This window comes from Macrobrachium rosenbergii, chromosome 20, assembly GCF_040412425.1.
Source record: "Macrobrachium rosenbergii isolate ZJJX-2024 chromosome 20, ASM4041242v1, whole genome shotgun sequence".
Classification (NCBI taxonomy): domain Eukaryota; kingdom Metazoa; phylum Arthropoda; class Malacostraca; order Decapoda; family Palaemonidae; genus Macrobrachium; species Macrobrachium rosenbergii.
In genome coordinates, this window is record NC_089760.1 from 40,893,258 (window position 1) to 40,900,000 (window position 6,743).

The 6,743-nt window shown below is 36.3% G+C and overlaps 1 long non-coding RNA gene across 1 annotated transcript in view; it reads right to left on the minus strand.

Moving 5' to 3' along the window:
- LOC136849309 (uncharacterized) overlaps nucleotides 1–6,743 on the minus strand; it is a 153,695-nt gene that overhangs the window by 31,358 nt on the left and 115,594 nt on the right. The window lies entirely within an intron of this gene.

A 6,743-nucleotide genomic window follows, 5' to 3' on the forward strand; every position in this document is an offset into this window, starting at 1 on the left:
ATATATTTAATCATTGCAACTTGTTCTGTTAGTTGAAAATAGACGTAAGACATGAGTTTATTAAACACAGCAGGTTAACCAGAAAAATAAGAAAATAAAAGAGCATTAATCTATGCTGTGCGAATGAGAGTAAGCGAACACAAATTGCATGGTTTAGATAAGATTTAAGATTTCTTTCAGTTTGGGTATTTAAATACTATTCTTCTCAATAAGCATGTAACTAAACTTGTGACATTTATATCCCCTCGAGGGACAGAAAACATTCACTTGAGAACATTCATAGTAATATGTCTACGTTTATCGATGATATCTTTATTATATTAGGACAATATTAATATAGAAATTAAGGGAAATAAGTATGAACAGATTGGAAAGAGCAAATGTTATTGAACTTTCAAAAACTCCCGTCGCTGAGTCATAAAATAAAGAAACGTACACATCTCAGGACAAAGGCAAACTGCTCAAGGCATGAATGAATACGTCAAAAAAATATGTACAGAGCAGCACATGCAACATGAATCACAAATTAAAATTCCTTTGCAAGTTCAGTCCTATCAACTATGGACAGTTTCCTACTGTTAGTCATTATCTAAATTCCTCTCTTGAAAATTTTCTCCTTAAATATGGCAGACCATCTTTTTCGTTTTGATTTGGAAGACAAGTAACGCAAACAACGTCTATTCTCCACTTCTGATTTTCAAGTTGCGATGAAGTGCATCAAATGCAGCACCCTGTAGGGGGGTAGTGCCATCAGTGCACCTCTCACGGTGCACTGTAGGCATTACTTAAGGTTGTTTGCAGCATCCCTTCGGCCCCTAGCTGCAACCCCCTTTCAATCCTTTTACTGACTTCCATTCATATTCTCTCTCTTCCATCTTACTTTGCACCTTCTCCTAACAATTGCTTCATAGTGCAACTGCTTTGAGGTTTGCCTCCTGTTACAACTTTCAAACCTTCTTACTGTCAGTTTCCCTTTCAGCACTGAATGGCCTCATAGGTCCCAGTGCTTTGCCTTTGGCCTAACTTCTATATTCCATTCCATCCAATGCAACAAAGCCATTATGGCAGAGTGAATTTTGATGTTGCTGTTCTTTTCCTTAACCTTCACTTACACTGAAGATTCGTATCTTCTTTACATGGTCTGTTGTCTCTATGTTTTGCCACGCAAAAATGTTTGAGGCTGATATTATCTTAGAAACTGACAATTTGCGTTTTAATTAATCATAATTCTAGGCATTTGTGTATGTTTTAACCAATAATGAGTTTAGATAATGTGTGCGTTCTGAGCAACAATGACTTTAAATACTGTATATGTTTTCATCAAAAGTGACTTTAGATACTATATACGCTTTATTCAACAATGACCTCAGGTACGCTGTACGTTTTAATCACCAATGACTCTAGATAATGTGTACTTTTTTTATCAACAATGACTTTAGATGCTATGTACGTTTTAATCAACTCTAGATAATGTGTACCTTTCCTAATCAACAATGACTTTAGATACTGTGTACGTTTTAATCAACAATGACTTTAGATAATGTGTACTTTTTTTAATCAACAATGACTTTAGATACTATGTACGTTTTAATCAACAATGACTCTAGACCCCATGTACGTTTTATCAACAATGACTTTAAATATTATGTACGTCTTAATCAACAATGACTCTAGATAATGTGAACGTTTTAATTCAACAATGACTTTTTAGACATTTCTTTCTATGATAACAGTATTACATTTAAATAATCCACGCATTAAAGCGTTTATATACAACCTAAGTTAAGCTTTAATAAAGGTAACAAAAAAAGCGTTTTTTTTATCATTTTAGACCTCTCCCAATGACAAAACTCGTTGGTTAATGTTGTAAAGTCTTCTAGAATTATATAAATAAGAGAGGAATACAATAACCTCACTCTAGTTGTCATTCTCATATTCCAGGATTTGTTTGCGGGAGAAATTATTTTCCCCAATAACTTATGAGCAAATTTACTAAGGAATGAAGAACAGATGTTCACCATGAAACAAATATTACCCTGTTGAGGAATGAATGTTATTTTTCCAATGGGCTCTGTTTACAGGAGTGAATTGAACTGAATACAGAATTTAGGGCAAAGGCCAAGCACTGGGACCTATGAGGTCATTCAGCGCTGAAACGGAAATTGACAGTAAAAGGTTTGAAAGGTGTAACAGGAGGAAACCTCAAAGCAGCTGCACTATGAATCAATTGTTAAGAGAGGGTGGAAAGTAAGAAGGAAGAGAGAGAATATGAAAGGAGGTAGAGTAAAATGAACCAAAGGAGTTGCAGCTAGGGGCCGAAGGCACGCTGCACTAAACCACCCCCTTCGGGATGTTTACAGGAGTGACATGATGGAGGAATGATGAAAATCTTGCACTGAAAGCGTGGCATAACGCAAAGCTACAGAAATGGCTGTATTAAAGAGTGACATGACTTGGGAATGAAAACTACTATACTTTAGGAACCACAAGTTTTACTTTGGAAAAAGAAAAAAAAAAAGCAATTATCAATATTGTTAAAACTGTTCTAAAACACTAAAGTACATCCAATGATAAAATATTCTCCGTCATTAAAATCAGCTATATCTTGATCGTTTACATTTCTTGAAGTAAAATTTAAATTACCCAAAGGTATTTTTCGAAAGGGACCATTCCATGTCTTCTGATAATAATAGGAAGGCTTTTTTGTTTATCCACTGACAATTTCCTTCTTCCAATGTCTCTCTCTTTAGTTTTCTGAAAAGAAAACTATTGTGCCGGCTTTGTCTGTCCGTCCGCACTTTTTCTGTCCGCCCTTGGATCATATAAACTACTGACACTAGAGAGTTGCAAATTGGTTTGTTGATCATCCACCTTCCAGGCATCAAACATACCAAATTGCAGGCCTCTAGCCTCATTAGTTTTTATTTTATTTCAGGTTAAAGTTAGCCATGATATTGCTTCTGGAAACGCAACAGCACAGGCCACCACGGCCGGCTGAGAGTTTCGGTGGCCTCGATTATACAGTCCGCTGTAGCGGCTATACATAAAACTCGATTGCGCCCAAGAAACTTCGGAGCATTTTCTACTTATTATCAGTGAGTACACTCCAAAGTGGCAACGCTCAACTGCTGCTGTTCCGAAGGACATGTTACAAAGCCTTGGAGTTTTTGTTTGTTCTCGGAAGACTGCACGCTTGATAAGTACTCCACCGAGCCGGGCAAAGTATTGTAGTGGATGACGCAGTTGGTTTTCGTCGCGGTCTTCCTCTTCAACGTGAGATCATCATCATCATCATTATCATCACCACCATCATCATTATTATCATTATCATCATCACTGGTTATTTCTGAAGGCCGTCCTTTTGACTCTTGTCAAGTCTGTCGGGTGGAACCCTTTTGTTTTGTCTGTTGCAGACAATAGCTTCTTGAATAAGTTGTTCATCCGTGTCATAACTGTTTTTACTTGTCTCAGGTTTCTTCTTATATGTCCCTATGCTTTGTTTTTACACCTCTTGAGCTCTGTGAGTCGATATTTGAAGATTCGTTTCCCAGTGTCTGTTGAATCTTGTGTCCCCTCAATCTCTGAATATTCTGGGACATAATGTTGTGTATCTGTACTTCAGGAGGTAGATTTTTTGTTTGTAAGAGGTCTCTTACTTGTTTCGGTTTTCATTCTTTGTCTTTAGATACTTCAAGACACATTCTGAAGATGTGAAATTGAAGCCTGAGTGAAATATGCTGATGGGAAAGATACTTGTCTAGTTTAAAAATAAATCTAAACAAGTACAAAATCCGCCTATGTTTCTTCGGCGCAATCGAGTTTTCTGTATGAGCCGCGACCCTTGAAGCTTTCAGCCAAGCCCACTGGTGGCCTGTGTTGTTGCGTTTCCAGAAGCACAATTATGGCTAACTTTAACCTCGAGTAAAATAAAAACTACTGAGGCTAGAGGGCTGCAATTTGGTATGTTTGATGATTGGAGGGTGGATGATTAATATATCAATTTGCAGCCCTCTAGTCTCAATAGTTTTTAAGATCTGAGGGCAGACAGAAAACGTGCGGACGGACAGACAAAGCTGGCACAATAATTTTCTTTCACAGAACACTAAAAACTGCACATCAACTTCAAGTGCTTAAAATAATACACAGGGTATTTAAATAACTTGATCACATATTCTTTGCCTAGCACTTGCGAAAAACATAATTTCCTAGCGACCTTTTGCAAGTATCAATAAGAGGAATTCATATTCTGGAATCAAAAGTCAAGAGAATCGTGTGTGCTTATAGACACAAGTGGTTGGACTTCCAGTGAATTAACCACAGAACTGGAATCTTGAAAAATCTGAAAACTCAAACAGACCTTAAATTTTCAAGACCCTGAGTAATATAAACTTTAGATCCGATATGATTACGACTTATCACACCTGCATTAAAATGCAACACCTGAAGCAGAGAGCGAAATAAAACATCGGAAGATAAGAAATACTCGTATATGGTTAGCCTACCTATCTATCGCTATGGGTGAAAGCCAAGCAGTGCAACGAGGCGTCAAGCAACATAAAGCAAGATGTATATTCTATCAGAACGGGAATTTTCAATCACGGACGTCACAGCTAAAAGCGAACATCTAGTATGCTCAAACAAAATAATGCAAGAAGGACCTAATAAATATTTTAATCGTGAAGAAATAAAGATTGAGTAGAGAAAACTTATAAACCATAATAGGGCCATTCATACACAGCTTACTTCAACCAAACGGTCATTTGAAATTCGAGACATACAACGGGCACATGACAATTTGAAATTCGACACATACCACGGGTAAATAACAATTTGAAATTCGACACATGCCATGGGTAAATAACAATTTGAAATTCGACATATGATGGGTAACAATTTGAAATTCGACACATACCATGGGTAAATAACAACTTGAAATTCGATACATACCACTGGTAAATCACTTGAAGTTCGACACATACCACGGGTAAATAACAATTTGAAATTCGACACATAACACGGGTAAATAACAATTTGAAATTCGACATACCACGGGTAAATAACAATTTGAAATTCGACACATACCATGGATAAATAACAACTTGAAATTCTATACAAACCACGGGTAAATAAAAATTTGAAATTCGACACATACCACGGGTAAATAACAATTTGAAATTCGATACATACCACGGGTAAATAACAATTTGAAATTCGACACATATCACGGGTAAATAACAATTTGAAATTCGACACATACCACGGGTAAATAACAATTTGAAATTCGACACATACCACGGGTAAATAATTTGAAATTCGACACATGCCATGGGTAAATAACAACTTGAAATTCGATACATACCACGGGTAAATAACAATTTGAAATTCGACACATACCACGGGTAAATAATAATTTGAAATTCGACACATACCACGGGTAAATAATTTGAAATTCGACACATGCCATGGGTAAATAACAACTTGAAATTCGATACATACCACGGGTAAATAACAATTTGAAATTCGACACATACCACGGGTAAATAACAATTTGAAATTCGACACATACCACGGGTAAATAACAATTTGAAATTCGACATACCACGGGTAAATAACAATTTGAAACTCGACACATACCATGGGTAAATAACTTGAAATTCGATACATACCACGGGTAAATAAAAATTTGAAATTCGACACATACCACGGGTAAATAACAATTTGAAATTCGATACATACCACGGGTAAATAACAATTTGAAATTCGACAAATACCACGGGTAAATAACAATTTGAAATTCGACACATACCACGGGTAAATAACAATTTGAAATTCGACACATACCACGGGTAAATAACAATTTGAAATTCGACACATACCACGGGTAAATAACAATTTGAAATTCGACACATGCCACGGGTAAATAACAATTTGAAATTCGACACATACCACGGGTAAATAACAATTTGAAATTCGACACATGCCACGGGTAAATAACAATTTGAAATTCGAAACATACCACGGGTAAATAACAATTTGAAATTCGACACATACCACGGGTATAGTGACGATATTTTTTGCCATTGTCACTATCGTATCCAGGTACATGCATACGGTCAACATTAGCTATTGGTTATCAAGGTGGGACTAATGTTTCAGAGGGATAGGATAATTCATTTATTTTTTTTTTTAGAAGATTCTTGGGTACATTACGTGTAGCTACCAGACATCGAAGATATATCTGGTGGGATTTTGCTGAGAGAGAGAGAGAGAGAGAGAGAGAGAGAGAGAGAGAGAGAGAGAGAGAGAGAGAGAGAGAGAGAGAGAGAGAGTTCAAACAACGTTTCGTAGTAAAAAAAAACATGAAATTACACAAACGCTCTAATTGCAAACACTACCAAGAAACCTAGGAAATAAAAGAACAAAGCCCTTTTTATAACTTACATATTACTGAAATTAAAGCTGACGTCATATTCCAAGAGTCAAAAGCCCGAATTAGCCTAAAATATGTTATCTGATAACACAAATTGCTGTGGTGCTCGAGCGGGCCTCCGTTATCATGCTGTTTATCGGTGATAAGCTAACATGCTGTGTTCTCTGTTAACATGGCGACTGGAATGATTGAATGTTAACGTCACGAGATTCGTATAAATACGTCTTAGTATTGTTAATTTATTTATTCTTTTTTGATAAGTGACCTCTTCTTTCTGTATTTCACATGCCTTCTGTTACTTCTTTCTAATGAA